The sequence below is a fragment of the Balaenoptera borealis genome, assembly GCF_965194805.1.
Source record: "Balaenoptera borealis genome assembly, chromosome: 14".
In the NCBI taxonomy this organism is placed as follows: Eukaryota; Metazoa; Chordata; class Mammalia; order Artiodactyla; family Balaenopteridae; genus Balaenoptera; species Balaenoptera borealis.
The window spans coordinates 12,560,105-12,578,595 of record NC_138875.1 but is presented as its reverse complement, the minus strand read 5'-3'; the positions used below and the strand labels follow the sequence as shown (position 1 = coordinate 12,578,595).

Below are 18,491 nucleotides of genomic sequence, written 5' to 3'. Positions count from 1 at the left end.
GGTCCACCGGGGCCCTCTCCTCCTTTCTGTCCCTGGAGTGCCTGGCATAGCCTCTCTCTTCTGCCCTCGCTCCCCGCTCCCCATTTTCTCTTTGCAGGTCGGAGGTGCATCACCTGGGTCTCCCGGGACCCTGGTGTGGACCACTGGTGTGACCGAGGAAGGTGTGTTTAGCACTCTTGGGCCTCCGGGTCTCACTGCTTGTCTTGCCTGAGGGTATTCCCCAAGTAAGACCAGAAGCCCTTTTGGCCCTGAATGCCCCAGTTAATATTCATGAAGTTTGTTGAGGGGAAAAAAAAAAAGAAACGCTGAGGGAGCAGAAGACAGGGGCTGGGGTGGGGGGCACAAAGAGGTGAAGGAAGCAAGAGTTAACACCAAGCCCCCTCCGGCAGCAGAGAGGGATTGTCCCTTGCGGGGAAAACTGCAAATGACTTTTCCCATTCACCTCAGCCCAGTGTTTTCAATTTATAGAATATGACTAGGCTTCGGGACTTAGACCATCCCAGATATGTCCTTGTTGGGAGAGGCATTGTAGGATGTTCAGCAGAACCCCTGGCCTCCACCCACTGGATTCCAGTGGAAACCCCTGCCTAGTTGGGACAACAGAAACGTCTCCAGACCTTGCCACTGTGCCCCGTCTCGCGAAGCCCTGCCTCAGAGCATTGGGAGGCTGTACCCAAACGCCGGGAGCCGTGCTTCCCCTGCACCTCGCCCTGACCTGAGTGCTGCAAGGATGCTACGTGCCCGCCTACCCATCCACCTGCCACTCAGAAACAGAAACGAGGCCAGGGAATCCCTTTCCAGGTCCTGATCTGGGGGGCCCCTCTCCTGCTCTGCTCAGGACCTGCAAATCAGTGGACTTCATAACCCCAAGGGGCTCTGCACCCAGAGGGCTGGTCTCCCGATTTCTTGGGTGACCAGAGATGCGGGTCAAAGCGTTTGCCCAGAGGCAGCTCCCTCCGGGCTGGAGGAGTAAACCAGTGGAGACTCTGCCCTCCATCTTCTCCTCCATTTTCTCTCCTCTGAGCTGGCTGCTCTGTGAGAAAAAGACACAGCAGCGACTCACATGAGCCCAAGCCCGGGGCCACCCTCCAGCACATGCAGACAGCGAGTCCGGGAGCTAAATAAGAAAGCCTTCACACAAATAAACAGTTACGTTAATTGTGGGTCGGACAGTTTTTTTTCCTGAGGAACTAAGTACTCAACTGGGGGTTGGCGTCCTCTATCTGGAAAAACCAGAATGCAAGAAGATGAAGGAAAAGGGGCCAAGTCCCTTTATTTTTTAAGCAAGGAAACTTGAGTCCCAGAGAAGTGAAATGTCAGCCAGCATGGAAGCCAGGACCAGACACCTCATGAGGTGGCGGGTGGCCCCAGGGAAGGGAGGTCCTCAGAGTGTGTGTCACCAGTACGTCTGTACCTCGAGAGGTGGCTTCTCTCTTGGAAACCCTGTGCCTGGGGTTGGTCTATAAAATAACGCAAGTGACAACGGAAGAGAGTCCCCCAGAGGGGCACCTATGCCCGGCTCTGTGACCCTGTTTTCAGTGAAAATTAGTATCAGCTGCTTTTGGCTTTAACCTTGAACTCCAGCTGGCTTTATCTTCTCTCACTTATTATAATTGTAAGGCCATGCACGGTGTAAACGTCACACCTGGGCTTATACGTCACATGTCATCAAAATACCGTGAAGAGAACACTATGTGGTCTCTATCAGAAGATAGAAAAAAAAGAAGAGCAAGAGGCAGGTCCGGCTTCTGACTCAGGGCGGCTCGGCCCTCCTTGAATACCGAGACGGGCCCGGGCCCACCATGGCCATCGGAGGTTGTCCAGGTCAAGTACGCACTGTTTATTGACAGAGAGACAAAGAGACACCTGCCCGGGTTCAGGGTGACCGGGGAGTTTCCAATCTGGATATGAGAACACTTTTACACTCTACCAAACATTCTTTTTTCTTTTTTTCAAAAGCCAAAATTAGAAAGAAAACAAACATATTCGGGGCTCAATGTAGCAGGAAAAAGAAACTCAGAAGTCAAGACATTTCATAAGAAAAGCTCCGACTGGGTCTAAACTCACCTGGCCTAGAGTCTAGGGTTCCTGTGATTGGGGTGGGAACAGGCTGTGGCCCCCGGAGGCATGGGAAGCTAGTTGTCCCCAGGCAAGTGCCCAGGTAGGAGGTCCACCCTGGTTCCCACGCTGCAGGAGTGGATGGGAAGGATGCTGGGGGAGTGAGAAAGGCAGAGGGCTCCTGGAGGGGTATTTTTCTTGTCTAACCTAGCGGTGCCTTGAGGTGCGATTAATAAGTAACTGCCAAGAGCAACTCGGCAGTGAAGGAAGGCACTGAGCCACTGCCCCCCTCTGCCAATGCAGAGATAGCCCAGTACTGTTTACCTGGCCGCCCAGTGACCTGGCCCTAGCAGGCATCTCGCTAATTAGCATAGTCCCTCTAGCCCGGCCTTGGGGCTGGCGGTCACACACTCTCCCACATTCCAGGCCTCAGTCTGTGCCGGGCCCTCCGAGCCCCCCAGGCAGCCTGCCAGCTGGTCCCCAAAGCTGCGGTGAGATCTGCCTTCCTCCGGGGGCCCTTCCACCTGCGGGCACATGGGACATAAGCCTGTCCCAGCCCCAGGATCCAAGGCCTACATCCATCTTCAAGAAGGCATCCTCTGAAGCAGTGTGGGAAAAAAGCTTTTTTGCTTGAGAATCACCTTGTATTGTACTGACTTGAAAACAGGTCGGTCAGCTTCCATTCAGCCAGGGTGGAACTGGAACTGAAGGGTATCCATTAACACACAAAATGCCAGGAGTATTTTATACCATTCAGGCAGTGGTGAGTCATTAGTTCACGTGAGATTCATCCGTTTATAAAAGAGACTGGAGAAATTAATTATTTAAAATTCTGTGACTATCGATTTATACTCACGTTATCTACTTTAAAAAAAAAAAAAGTATCTCAGTCGGGTTCTTTTTCTCCCAAGCGGTGAAAATCAAGTTATCCTTCCTACCGCCTTCTCCAGCCTCTGCTCTAAAGAGAGCTGGGATCAGGCTTAAGCAAACCAGAGGCAGGGCCGAGCAAGAGATTTTCACCAAAATTGCAAAAACACAACTGAAAGAGAACTATTCTTAAGACTCATGTACCATAAAAGGGGAATTTCCAGAAGCCTCTGATATTAGCAATTTGCTCTTCCATTCCCTTCCTCTCTAGTTTCAAGATGAGATGATGACAGAAAGACTGACTTGTCAGAAAAAAAAAAAAAAACATGAAACTCCGTATACAAACGTGTAAACGGTCACAGTTTACACTTGCGGGAATTTCCACACCTGTTCTTCTGAGTGGCCATGAAGAGGAGGAAAGAGGGAGAGAAAGCAAAGGAAAGCTCTGCCCCCATTCACCCACATTCAGACAGAATCATGAACCCTGTTTTCTTACTTTAAAATAAATAGCACTACTTACTGAGCACATGTTTTATTTTTCTTATGGGGCAAAAATAGTTTTTCCAAAGTCAAAGTTCTGAAATGGATTTTTTTTTTTTTTTTTTTTTAGAAACAGACATAGCTGGGAATTTTCTGAAAACTAGTGCAAGTAGGGATGTTTCTCCTTTCACTTTCCATTTTTACATATGCATTTAAGGCCAACATGCACTGGCTAATTTCAGTAGAATGTTCCAGAGCAAGGGGAAGCACTGCATCTCAGGGGATGGGTGGACATTTATTGGGCATTCACTTTCTATAGGGCCTGCGATATTTGGGACTATGGGGGAGTCATATTCAGGAAGTAGAAAAAAAAATCCAATTAAACGGGAAATAAGCCAAACAAAAATGGACATCAAGATAAAACACCACATATGAAAACACAGACGCATGCACAGAACCAGCTGTAGTTTCTACAAGCTGGGCTGAATCTGCTCACCTTGCAAAGATTTCCCGGACGGCGGTACGGAGGATGGCGGGACTGCTCACGAATATTTCTTAGTTTCTACCGGCTGACTCTTAACGTTTCTAAATTCCTTGAATGGAGTCACTTTTAGTTTCTTCCCAAGCTCAAGCCACTTTATTATTTAAAAAATGTTCATGGGGGTTTAATTTACAGACAGCAAAATGAACACTTTGTGTGTGCGTACAGTGTGATGAATTTTGACAAAAGCAAATACTCCTGGAACCCACTCCCCTCTCAAGATATGGAACCTTTTCCATCCTCCCAGAAAGATCCCTCGAAGGCACTTTGTTTTAAAATTATTTGCATCTGAATGTTTTAGCGTGGAGATTATCAGAGCCAAATGTGTGGGAAGCAAGCCTCATCATCAATCATCTACTGCAAACACAGGTTGTGAAGGTTCCGAAGATGCTGCGTGAGCCTGCACAGACACGTCTGCAGGGATGGGAGCTCGTAGTAAATGCCAAGGGGCTTTTCAGGGACAAGCACGTGGGCCCCTCTCAGCAGCCCAGCTGGCAACTTGACCATGCAACTAAGACCCAGTGGGTTTCTTTTCTGGTTTTGTTCTTTAAGGCATCAGGGTTTACATGTTTAGAAAGAGGGAAGTTGAGGCGGGATAGTCAAATCGACCATATTCTCAAAGGAGCCAAGGCTCTCTGATGAGGAGGGTTCAACCCAGCTCAGAGCACTCCTTTCCAAAATTCTATTGCAACATCGAAAGAGGAGTTCACATGACCAGGCAAATTAGAAATTTTCTTCACATTTCCTGTTTCCCAAATTTCAGAGGAGACCTTCCGGGAACATCTGGCCCAGAGGCACACATTCAGGGTGAGGGACGGTGGCTCCACTTTGCTACGACCTTCGCCCTCCTGGCAAGGCGGGGGCGGGGCTGGGGGGAGAAACGAGGCCAAATGCGCTTCCTTTGGGTCCAGGGAACCAAAATTCTGGCAGAGGGGCCAGGAGTAGAAGCCCAGATGCAGCAGACGCCTGCACCTCTAGACTTCTGTTTTCTCAGGAAAGGTAGAGCTACTTCACGGACATTTGAACTGTACATCTTCAAAGCTAAAACAGAATGAAAAAAGTCCCGGAACATTATGTAGGAAGCAGTTTCTTTTTTTTTTTTTTTTTTCCTGTTAATCAACTTTTCCAAGATGGTGCCGCGAGGTAATCCTTTCTTAAATCTTCCAGCAATCAAAACAATGTGGTCACAGAAGTTTACAACTTTAAAACCTTTCAAAGGTCACCTCCCTGCCGCACACCCTCTCACATTAAGAGCATAACGGATATTTTGAGTCACACATATTGTTCTTTGTTCAATTTGCATTTGGTGAAATCCCTCCTTTGGACCAATTTAGTAAGCAGTGCTTTGGCCTCCCTTGGTGATGGTTCTCTTGTCTTCTCTATTTTCGTGTGTCAAAAAAGTTTAGACTCCCAACGGATAAAATGAAGGGGTAGCCTTTGTCATTTATGCTTTCTTTTTGCTCAGATGGTTTTTCCATCTTGCTTGGGATGGAATTCCTTCTCCTTCACGAGGAACTAAGCCCTTCAAGACTCAGCTGAAGTTCACGTGCTCCATGGTGCCCTTGGACCTCCTCTCCTTGGCCCTGCCCTACCTGACCTTTCGCTGAACTGACATACTTCTCCATATTTCAGGCTCAGACAGCTTGGTCTCCACCACTAGACTGTGTTACTGAAGGCCTTAATCAAGAGTTCTCATGCCAATCACCAAGTGAGACGGCGAGAGAAAGACTGTCTCAATGGGAAGTCGATCCCAAGCACCCACTGCCCCAGTGCAGGGGTTCCCACTGATGAAGATTCTCACCTCCAAATACAACACGCGGCAAAGAGCTCTCAGGCCCGGGACCCACTCTTCCCACCAGATGCACTGTGCAGGCCAGCTGTCACAGGAGGCCTGAGTGCTTTATGAGGCTGCCTGCTCACTCCCCCGGCTTCGTGTGTAAGCCAACGGTGCTTGGCTTTTAGAAACATATTTCCTTCTCTATGAGTAATTTAAAAGTGACTCATGCTCAGCTTCAACAGCCGGTCCATGTGACCCGCAGTGCTGGTTGAGTGTATCTATAGATGTGTAAACCAAAGCAGTTCTTAGAACACAGATTTCCCCCCTCCCACGTGCTGTTTATTTCCCTCCACTTCACAGGGACCGAGCGATGATACAGACGAGCTGCCGGGGACCGCCTGCTCCTTACTCAAGCCTGGAATGGGCCCAGGAGGAGGAACCAAAGCACAGCATCCAACGAGAGAAAATAAAAGACCAGTGGAGGAAAGAGACAGGCAAACGAGCTAATACATTTCTCTCGTATGAGTCGATGATCAAGGAGCTCTGAGAAAAACTCATAAAAATCTAATACAATGAGGATTCATCTAAACAAAAACTACTGTGTCTCTTTCTGTTCCAGTGGAGGTTCAGATGTAAAGAAGTAGAACTCGCACCCTCACCACCTCCAAACAACCCACCGCTTCACTTCCTAAAACAGAAAAACATTCCTGGGATGTGTTGTGGTTGGACTGGATAACTCACATATATTAAAATGTTTTAATTTCCCCAGCTTGTCTTCACTCCTCTGCCGCTGGAGAATGCGCAGGGCCCAGCTTGGGGACACTGCTGCCGCAGGAAGGACGTCGGGTGACACAGCTGCCAAGCGCACCAGATAGTGGTTCCTACCTCCTTCTCACTTCCTTTTTTCTATTAAACCAAATCTAAAAACTCATTTGCCTGCTTTGTGAAGACCTCCATCGTCTGGCCTCTCTCACTTTACTTTCCGGTGCTGTCTATGTTAACTGTGCAATGTATCCGCGGCTACAGCCTGGGAGTGTCTTCACTGCTTCTCCAATGAGCTGAATCGGTCCCACCCCAGAGCCTCACCCACTCCCTCCGACCTCCCAACACCCTTCATCACCACCCTCCGTCTCTCCCGCCCCACGGCACCTTGTTACCTCCATCACCCAAGTCTCCACCCCATCCTCAACCTCAGCTCATCCCACCTGAAAACCTTCCAGGGAGTCCGACTGGACCAGTCCAGCTGTCTTAGCATCTACGTCTCCTCAACTCCTCCCATATTTCATTTTGTCTGCTCTCCAGTTTTATTTTGCCACGTGATGTACGATAGTCATGCTTCTCCAGTTGGACTGCAAATTCTTTGGGGAGGGGAATCACATATCTTATTCCCATTTATCCCCACAGTACCGAGCCCCACGGCAATGGGCAACGTGAACTTCCCAGTTAGAAGAAATATTTTATTTTTGCCAAAAAGGTGTTGTATGCAAGGTCTTACCAAACTTTTAGTTCTCTGTTCAATGTGACTGCATGCCAGCTGAAAGACAAACTTTACTGTTCATCCTAGTTGGAGGCTATGTGGAGAGGAATAAATATTTTGTTGAATTTTCAACAAAATGACAAACATGGGCAATAACAGGCATTCACAGAGCACTATGTTTAAGCATCTGACAAACATCACTTCATCCGAACCTCATGCTGTATGCAGTAGGTACTGTTATTAACCCCACTTCTCACAGGAGGAGACTGAGGCAGAATAGGTAACTTGTCCAAAGCCACAGGGTTAGAAAGTGCTGGATTCAAGCTCAGGTCATGTGGCTCCAGGCTGTGCTCTTAGGTGCTAGGCTGTACTCCTATTAACAGGTGCGTTTTAGGTATCCATCTTCTACAGGGCTATCTTGTCCCAGTTAGGTATACTAAAAACTGTCACCACTCAAGTCCAACGTAAACAGAACTGATGGTTAAATGTCATCTTGCACGGAAACTTCAAAAAGAAGTATGGCTATGTGGGAGCTAAATAAATAGCATCTTTAACGTGAAGGGTATAAAATCTGCCAGTCCCTCCCGGGGACCCCGCGGAATGGCACTGACCATGCTCAGCAGAAATTCCAGGTTCAAACCTCTGGGCAACCTTGAGGTAGAATCCCCTTCAGACCAATGTTACTATACACCCAACAGCATCTTCCCAAATCCTTAATTTCTCAACATAAAGAAACCTAATACAATCCAAATCATAGCTGCAGTTAGATCTGTTTACTATATTTTAAATATGACCTTGCAGACCCACACATGGCATTCTTGAAAACATCAGATTAGATACAAGAAGAAAAACCTCATCCTGGTGGTCAAATCATAGCAGGAAATGATGCCACCAGCAATTATTCATATATTAGCAGTTGCTTAAGTACCATAAGGCTTTTAGGGGAAAAGGTTGTGAGCCAGTGGTTGGAAATGAAGCCCCATTATTAATGTAGTCAAGCTATTCAGCTGGATTCAATAAAATAAAAAGCCCTGCCCAGACCAGTGTCTGTAGTAGAAGATGCTAAGAGCTATTTTTTAAAAATCTGGTTTTATTGAATCCAGGCTTTATACACAGCATTCCTTCTTCCCAAAGGGCTGAAGAATCATCCCATGCATTTTAAGCCATTTGAGAGGAAATGGACTTAAGCTGTGTCAGGAAAGCACAGTTAGATTTAAGGAGAGAACTTCGTAATATTCAAGGTGATAGAAACCTTGGTAGCCGCTGGATATGCTGTCAAAACAGGCTGTGAAATCCTCTTTCATCAACTCAGTTCCGGTTAAAAACCATTCCTGGGAGCCTACTATGTGCCAGGTCCCTTGTAGGCCCTGCGAGGCCCTGAGCATCCCAAGATGAACAAACTCTAAGCCCTGCTCATGAGGAAGTTACAACCCAGCGGAACAGACAGGAGTTCGGGGCTGACCAGTACTGGGAGAAGTCGTCTCGTTGCGATGAATGTATTTGGTATAACTCCGTCTGTCCCTCTCCCTGGACTTGCCGCTGTCACTTTTTATGTCTCTGGCTCTATATTCATTGTTTTGGGACAGTTTTGTCCCCAAGCCTCAGACCTCCCGGGTCTGGGTAGCCCACAGGGCACCATCTGTGTTTATCCCTCCAACCACATCCTCGCCAACTGCTACCCCTGTCTCTACTGCCCTGCTCAGTGGCCTTGTTCACACTGGCCAGTAATGCTGGGAGACCTTTCTGACCCCAAATCCTCTCATTCTTGTGGGCTGTACCCCTGAAAAGAAACCACGGGAATAATTTACTCCTTGGGTGAAGGCATCAGGCCCAGGTGTTTCACATTCACCTGCTCGACAAACATTTACCGAATGCCAAGAGCCAGGTACCGATGGGGAGAAAAGAAAGATTAGGTAAGACTCTGTCCTCGAGGACCTTTGGATCTAATAAAGGAATAAAAAAGACCTCAGCCCAGGGGAAATTGCAAATAACAAACAAACCATAAGACAAGGTTAAAAAATAGAGATGACTCCCAGGGAAGGTCTAATTGGACCAGTTATCGTCAAAAACCAATGTCCCAAATGAGCAGAGTTCTTGTACCAGATCTCCTGCCAAGCTATGCTCTCTACCTTAGAGCAAGCCCGTTGCCTTTTTGTTAAACCATGGGCCTTAATCCAGTATCAGTTATGGTCAGGGTTGCAGGCCCACAAGACACAAAGCCTGGCCCCCGGGTGTGAGAAAGCTGCTGGCTGCCCTATCCAGAAGGGACCATGGGGAGACAACCACTCAGGGCTTTACAGACTGCCCAGTATGATGCCCCAGACAGACAGTCACTGGGACAGAGGGACATAAGGGGGTGCTAAGGAGAGGAGAGACGGCTCCAAGGGAAGGAGAAGGATACTCCGCGGAGAAGGAGAAACTTGGCCAACCAAACCCTGGATTGAGTCTTGAACGATGAGAGGGTTTCGATTTGGGGAAAAGGAAGGAGAGTCACCCAGACAGATTAGCTGCTAGGAGCCCTCGGGGGGGAGGGATCATACATGCGTATCCTTGACTGGCTTGGCGACACGATCTCGGGCATATAGGGTCACAGTGATGTCCCCACCATCACACTGTCACTTCCCATTCTCCTAGAACCCCCGCAAGTCATGCCACACCTCCAGCCCTGATTCTTCCTCAGTTCCCTTCATGTTCCAATGGTACTGATGATGTCCCTCGCCAGGTCACAGGACTTCCCAGCAAACCTGAACTTCCAGCTAATCTTTGCTTCATTTCCCTCGACTTCCCACGAAGTGGGAAGTGCTTCCCAGCATTTGGAGCTGGTCCTTTCACTCCCATGCCTTTTGTCAGCCATCGTGTGTCAAAGGCAGAGTGTCAGAGAAAACAGAACATACTCAAAAATAGAAAACGCAGACAAAACTCACTGGCTGAAGACATTTGTAGAAGGTACTCTCATAGTCACTGGCCGAGAGGATACCTTACCGTTTGTCACACCAGCTCTCACTGGCTGAGACCATACAACAGAACTATGGAAAACGTATACATATATAAACAATGAGCTCTAACGAAATACATTTGGGAGGAAATTATTGCAGAGAGAAACATTATCATAATGAATTGGTATTCCTTAGAAAGGTGTTAAATGGGGTTAAGTATTAACAAACGCTTCCAACACCGGGCAGATTATATATATAATCGTATTGACTTTGAGTGTGATAGCTAACCGCTAACTGAGGGGAAACAGGCCATCAGGTTAAGTTCGGGTAGGAAAACGTTGATGATTATAGCATTAGGAATGACGCACTCCTCAAAGGATAGAAGTTTATGTATCATATTGGTTGACCTACCTACCTCCGTCTCTTCTTCGTTCCTTCCTTCCTTCTTTCCTCCCTCCCTCCCTCCCATCCTTCCTTGGAGCTAGGCACTGGGCTAGATGCTGAGACTAACGAGAAGAATAAGATATGATCTCTGCTTTATAGGGCTCACATTCCAGCTAGGGAGACCAACAGCTACCCCGTTCTAATGTTGCAACACCATAAGGTGGTATGATAGAGGCATGTGGGAAACGCTTCAGGAGTATGACGGAAGGTGGCATCTGCTTTGAATGGGTTTTAGTGGACTCCCTGGCAAATAATTCTGTAATAAATATTTCTCTTAGGTCTCATTGCTAGGGGTTTATCTGTCTTTCACAATCACCTATTCCCACTCTTTCTCTTCTTCTGTCTCTCCCTCTCTCTCTTCCTTCTTCCATCATCTATTTATCTACCTCTCTCCACCCATCATCTATATCTATCTATCTACCTACCCATCCATCCATCCATCCATCCATCCATCCATCCATCCATCCATCTATAACATTTTAAATCATGTAACTTTCTAAGACAGGCTCTTATCCTTGCTGCAGGGACAGCCTAGCTACCAAAGATCATTTTGCTAAAGTGAAAGTTGCCAAAGGGAGTCTGGAGTTCCTTCTCCAGAGGTCTTTGAAAGAGGATTCTTCTCAACTGTCTGAAATGGTTAGATGGTCCTGCCTAAAGGCAGCCGGGCTGACTAAAGGACATTTCAAGGGCTCCTATATGTCCTTGTTTCCTCTGTTGCCAAGAGCCCCTAAGTGTCCTTGGACCATAAGCAGCTGCTACCCTTTCAGCACTGGGACCGGCTGCCCAGGCCAAAAGCTGAGCTGAGAAATGGCAGCCCTGGAGGGTCTGTTTCCATATTCTTAGAGGTCACTGTTGCAGCTGGCTGCTGTTCTAATAAAGACTGCCAACTCTGCATTAAGAGTCACACCTGGGTTACAATCATTCCTAGCTGACATCAAGAGCCAAAAATCCATGAGATGCTTGGACTCAGAATCTTGTTATGTAGCTTGCATTTTCTAATGCCTTAAAGCTTCTGATCTGTTTCCAGTTGGAAGGAAATGGAGACTGCTCCATTCCCTGGTAAATTAATTTGGCCTCTGTAGCATTAATTTCCACAGGTTCCCTCATCTTCTGTTAAGTATAAAGTCTTCCTGGGATAGCAGGGCTTTTTAGGTGGTCTGCATATCCATGGGAAGAGGAAAGGAAATCCGAGGGTGGTATCTAGAGACATTGTTGGCCAGTGGTTACTGCACTTTCTCTAGTGCATCCAAACCAAAGGGGCTGGTCACCCTCAACAGCTAAACATAAACAACATGGCATCCTGACACTGGCAGCCTCAGTGGGCTTGAGTCTTTATCTTTGGGTCTTAACTATCTTTGATAAGAACTGCTTATTGGCCTAACAGCACTGAATCAGCGGGTCTGATTCTGAGGCTCTGGTTTACTGTCTTGGAGGAACTCCAGCAACTCCTGATCCTTAAAGTCTGACAAGGGCTCCACAGGTCTCTAGGCAACGTAGACACCCAATAATGTCTAGTGACATGAGTTCCCCAGTTGATTCCATGGGGGACTTCTTTGGAGTTGTCAAAATGAACCGGGCCTGTTTTCTCAATTAAATGCAGACAAAGAGTTGCCTTTTCTTTTAGGGATAGATACCAACAGACATCATCAAAGTAATTTTAACCCTATTTAAAATTTGATCTTTTGGGGACAGCAAAGGTGACCTGTTTACATTCTTTTACATTTTTTGATGTCCTCTTTGTGATTACAACGACCAAACTCATATAATCAATAGCCAGATTATGATTATAATCAGTGATCAGCACCTCAGAGGAAGCCTGACATGGTGGCTAAGAGCATAACATGGGTTTCATCCTGGCTCAGCCACTTCCTACGGCATGATCTTGGGCAAGGTGCTAAATGCATCTCTGGGCCTCAGTTACTTCATCTGTAAAGTGGGGATAATGACAGTACCTGCCTCATTAAGTTCTTGTGAGGATTAAATGAGTCATTGTATGTAATATGCTTAAAGCAGTGCTGGCCCAGCACACGGTAAGTGCTGTATGTTAGCTAGTATTGTATTAAGAATGAATCAATCATGGAGCTAATCAACACCTAGCAGACAGGGCAACATCTAGGAATCTGGATTTTAATTTAAATTTATTTATTTATTTTTTGGCCACACCACAAGGCTTGTGGGATCTTTAGTTCCCCAACCAGGGGTCGAACCCCGGTCCCTGATAGTGGAAGCGCGGAGTCCTAACCTCTGGACCGCCAGGGAATTCCCATGAATCTGGATTTTAGATGAGATACAATAATACAGCAAAGAGCTTGGAACAGTGCCTGATGCATAGTAAGGGTGCAGTGTTAGTCATTTATACCCTGGGCAGCGGGGACCTACTTCTATTTTGATCTGCTGTTTTCGACCTTGTCTTATCCTTGCGGAGCTCTGTGGCACCACATTTTGCTTCCTCTCTGCCATCCCTGGTGTTCAGAAAAGGCCCAGACCCCAGCCCCAGGTCAGGGGGAATCCTCCACTAACACGGTGAGATGCAGAGTCACAGTCTGATACATGACCATTAAGTTGGGTCCCATTTTGGAGTTCTTTTTCCCTGCTTCACTGCCCTTCCACAAGTTTTCCCTCGCATCCTCTCTTTATACTTGAGTCTTCAAATCATGCGGCCGCCTGCACCCTCTGAAACCTTCATCCACTTGTACTTCTCTTTTGCACATAAGGAAACACAGGTACAAATGATAACATGAAAAGGGTGTATGAAATCAATCAGGCTTGTCATCGAAGGTCACTGTGTTGCTGCTGGCAGTTGGCTGGGCATTGGTACAAAGAGAATTATACCAATCAGGTGCCTTCTTCCAAAAACTGAGAATCAGAAGACAACCCTTCATTAGGTATTCTTGGTAAATAGACTTTTTTGAGAAGATTGGAAAAGGGTTAATTTATCTTTGAGATAATGTTAATAAAATATTACAAACTGAGTGAGTTTCTGTGGGATTTTCTGTTATAATCAATGTTTTCTTCTACTGTGAATTCAAAGTGAACTTTTTTGTATAAGTCTAAAATCCATGTTTTTGCCTACATATTCACAGTCATGTGTGATGTGGAGCTATCACCCTGCCGATGGTTTAATGTGTACTTTTCAAGTTTTAGTCCCCATGTTGGCCTAATGGGTTACAAAAAAAACAAAAAAAAAACCCCTTAATTTCAAAGATCTGGCCTTTTAACCTTTTGGGAAGTGAAAGGCTTTAAATAGTCCACCAATACATTTCACAGTGTCCATCTTGCAATTCTACAAGCACAGTGTGAATGAGCCCAATTCACTGCCCCGGTTAGGGAGTTTAGGAGATCCTGATAAATTCAGATAAAGTGTAATGAAAATGCTTAGCAACTGGGGGCCCAGTAGGGTTCAGAAGGTTTGCAAAAGAAAAGCACTTATAATCATGAGATGAGAAGGGATGTTACTGGCAGCAACCAACAGATTGATAACGTCATTTATTCTTGTACAAGTCTAGTTAAGTGCATTCACAAAAGCACTACACAGTGCAATGGGTAAAATGAAACTGGAGAACCTTCTGGAAGAAAGCTAGCCAAATATATATGATAAACATGCTTCAAGTTCTAGGAGATGGAGATAATACGTAAAATGAATAGAACCGAGATTTCAACTCTGACCTGCAGTTGGGCTAAGGCATCCAAGGCACAGATTTTTCCACTGACCCCCAAGATGAAGAGCCCTGGGCTTCCTCAAGGTCTATGCAGTTAAAAACCCGGCGAATGAACGCAATCTGAATGAACACGTTCTTAAGCCAGGGGAGCACCTCCCTGGGTAACTACTAATTCATTCTTATTAGTCCTCACTTATCTGTTTACGGAGCAGGAACAATGTGGACATGAAGGCTGCTGCGACTGCTGGCCCTGAACAGCTGGTGACATGGATCTTGCTTTTTAATCAAAAGATAATCATTTTCCCACCTAGGATCTGCAGGGAGCCAAGGCTCATGCTCTCAGAGTAAGGATCAAAATTGAATGTGATGAATCCTAAACCATCAATCCTACCTGAAAATTTAAAAAGCCTCCTAGGAGGTCATGAAGGCAGAAAAGTCTATCTTTGCACAAACGGGGCTCAACTCAGCATTCATTCCTCTTCTAGCTCATCTTTTTCCTCATTTGCACCATTATCAGCATTTCCACTGGCTCTGCACAGGATGTCTATAAATAGCACTTAAAAACTGGGGAAAAAAAAAACTGGGAAAAAATGGCAGTATATTGTCTAACTTGAAATTACCTTTCAAAGCTACATTAGCTTCAATATAAAAGTTGGGCTCAATTGTTCTCTTTGTCTTATTCCTGGAAGAAATTAACACATCTAAGATGAAGAAAAATTCTGTTCTAGTGTATACCTTATGGGCTCACTGTTAAAATGCACCAACGCCAGAAATACCAACTCTACCTGAACATTTTGGGTGTTATTTGTTTAAACATGTTTGTTTTCTTAGTTAAGCTAAAAATATTTCCCCCTGGTGTTTCTGAAGGGACATTTAGACTAAAATAAAAATAAAAATAAATGACATGTTTAAAAAGTTATATTCATCAGACCTGGAGCAGAGTACAGAAAACGGATGGAGGAAGTGAATTTTAGGACCTGTGTAGTGGTTTTCCTATTTTGGTTGCTCTAAATAGATGTGGAAAAACAAACTGAAAGAAAAAAGCACATCTCCACCCTATGCAAGTGAGGAATGAAAAAATAGTCCTCATATTGAGTTAAGCTTAGAAATAAATTAATACATGTCCATATAAAAGTTCTTCCTGTTATTATATATCAAACCCTGTTACTATGAACTATAATAATTATATAAAGGCTTTTTTTGTACCAGACTTTTTAGCATTTGGTATATTCTTTTCTTTTTGGCCGCACTGAGTGGCACGTGGGACCTTAGCTCCCCGACCAGCGATCGAACCCGGGCCCTTGGCAATGAGAGCACGGACTCCTAACCACTGGACTGCCAGGGTATTCCCTCATTTGGTGTATTCTTAACTGAGCTTAGAAATCTTAGGGGGTAGTGATCATAAATATTTATTGTAGAATATGGACTACAGTCAAACTTGACTTACAGTTTCCTTTTAAGTGAGAAAAACATAATAAGAATTTTAGCAGAGAAAGGAACATACGATCCAGGGTTTCTTCCCTTAGATAACAGAACCCTTTATTAGGATGCCTATGGCTTCAGGGAGTCCAGAAATTCCCTGAAAATAGTTGGCTAAGTTTCCTGTGTTCGTGAATTTTTCTGGGGAGAAGGTACATAGCTTTAGTTTAATTCTCAAGGGAGATATATACATATACACATATATATATATATAATCATGTACATACACTCACATATACTCATTTAATTCTTTATAAAACCCCTATAGAGTCAGTATTACTTGACCCTCATTTTATAGGTGATAAATTGAGGCCTAGCAGAGGTAAATGACCTGTCCAGAGTCATATGTCAGATGGTAGCACAGTCCATTCTGAAAGCCAGATTACCTATTTTCTAGGGTAGCAGTTGTTTCACTGAAAGCTAAGGGACCCAAACAAGACTATGAACCCAAAACATTACTCACTGAGAAACAAGATTGGAACTTAGAATTTCTAGCAGGTGCCTCAGCACGATGGGGGGTGGGAGTAAGGGGATGGCCGTGTTTGCTTTTTATTTTTGTCTCCCTACTCTTCTCTTCCTGATGCACATGGATATGTCTCCCGTTGATTATATTCTAGTCTAAAATTAAGTACCAAATTGTGCATTTCTTTTCTGAGACCCAACTGAAAAATGGAACATCATTTTCCATTATAAGTGGCCTAAAGAGGGTCTCTGTGGCCCTCCTTATATGTAATCACATCTCTTGTCATCTCTAGCAAAACGCTGAATTTCATGGCATTCCATTAAGAACTACAGAGCACACCCCCGCGAGGGATATGGGATCTTAGTTCCCCGACCAGGGATCGAACCCGTGCCGCCTGCAGTGGAAGTCCCCATACCCCTTTTTTAAAATGTTTATTGTCTGCCCTTTCACCTAAGATGTCATGCTGAACCACCAATCAAAGTGAAGGAGTGTCCTGACATTCTAGAGAAGTCTATCATATTTTGTCAAAAGTCACCTTGCTCAAATATAATCTTCACTCAAAAGGCCAACATGAGTGGTCCTTCCGTCACTCTCTGAGGCTCAGAAGTGGTTCATCGCCTGGAAAATCAGGAAGCCAAATTCTTAGGACTCATGAAAAAATACTAGATAAGAATGTTTGAACCTAAATGTTGCGTTACTTCTCCTTTGTTGAACCTTAAAAGGTAGAGGCTAATTTGAAGATTACTAATCTGTCAGATGATGGAAAAATATATATAGAAAAATATATATTTAAAGTTAAACTTGGCAGTGGTGACTACCCAAACGCCATCATCAAACTAGCTATTCGTGTGCTGTACTGTCTACAAGCTCTTTCACATAAATTATTTCCAGGAGTCATATCAAAATATTTAACAACCAGCATGGTGTGCACCCAAGCCAATCAGAATAGACTTCAGCTGGCTGTACACAGCTGTGCTGGGGCATCCCAGATGAATTCCAGCCCTGTTTAGTTCATTTGAGGGCCCTTGTTGGTACTAAACTGTTTTACCAATGGGTTTAAGAAGAAACTCAAAGGTGAGGAAACCCGAGCTCAGAGATGTTAAGAAGTGGCCTGGACCAGTCAGCTAGTTGATGGTAGAGATAAGATTCAAATTCAGATTTTCTGACCCCTGCTCTCTCCTCTTCCCATGACACGTGACCAAAAATATTTCCAGGGAGACTAGGTTGCCTGGAGCCCATGCCACGTGGGACCGTGAAGCTATTGGGGCCACACAGGAGATGATCTATTTAGACACATTTTTAGAACCTGTGGGACAGGGGAGCTCTGTTCTCGAGGTTTCTGTGGGGCCTGCGCCCCTCAGAACAGAGTGACCAGGGGCTGGGCCAGTAGCACTCACTTCACTGGAATCCCTGAAGCCTCACAAGGGAAGTTCTCACACCAGAGATTTGACTTAGGCTAAAGGGAATGAAGGTGACTTGGATGATGGGAATCAAGTTGATGTGGGATGATGGGAAGGCGGCGGAAAGCTGTGGATGGCGTTTTCCAGCAAAGCTAAGTCTAACGCAATGATCTCAGCTCGCGCCACTGCCACTCTCGTCTGCGTGTGTGCTCCCCCGGACAAGCCGTGCAGTTTGTGCCCGTCAGCGTTCTGCACGGTCCACTAACAGGACATCGTGCTACTGAAACAGGGAGCAGGGGCGGGAACGGAAACCAGTGTCCTGAGAACCCTGGTGATAAAATCACTTGCAGACTAATCAGTATTTTCCATAATGATGAGACCTGGCCGGAGAAATGGCTCTGGTCCTCTTTCCACACCTTTCTGACTCTAGGAACCCACTGAGTGTGTGGACGGAGGCCTAGGAGGCCAACGCGGGTGGTCAGGCATCTGAGGACTGGGATTCGAAAACCTTCCTACTGTTGGCTCGTGACAGGAAGTTTGTCGGCCTAGCAGTGTCCAGTGCACAGTAAACGCTTGCTCAGGAAATGTTTGTTGAGTAAGTGAGTGAGTGAATGAGTAATTGAAATAATGAATGAATGAGTTAATGAATAAGTGAGTGAAGGAGGGAGTGAGTGGTAGGTGTGTGGTAAGGGGCAAGGGCAGTAATACCCAGACTTCAGTCAATTCCTGGGGCCACCCCCCCCCCACCGAGCCCCCCGCTCAGGTAGAATGTACCAAACACGCCTTTGCTAAGGGCAGGTGAAGGGTTAACTGTTCAGCCACACCTTCGCACATCTCATCTCCTTCACCTCTACCACAATATAAAGAACAGTACACAGAACACTTAAAAGACCAAAACCTAACGCGGGGG

The 18,491-nt window shown here is 45.7% G+C and overlaps 1 protein-coding gene across 2 annotated transcripts in view; it reads right to left on the bottom strand.

Moving 5' to 3' along the window:
* Window positions 1-18,491, bottom strand: part of BCL2 (BCL2 apoptosis regulator) — a 184,532-nt gene that overhangs the window by 31,958 nt on the left and 134,083 nt on the right. The window lies entirely within an intron of this gene.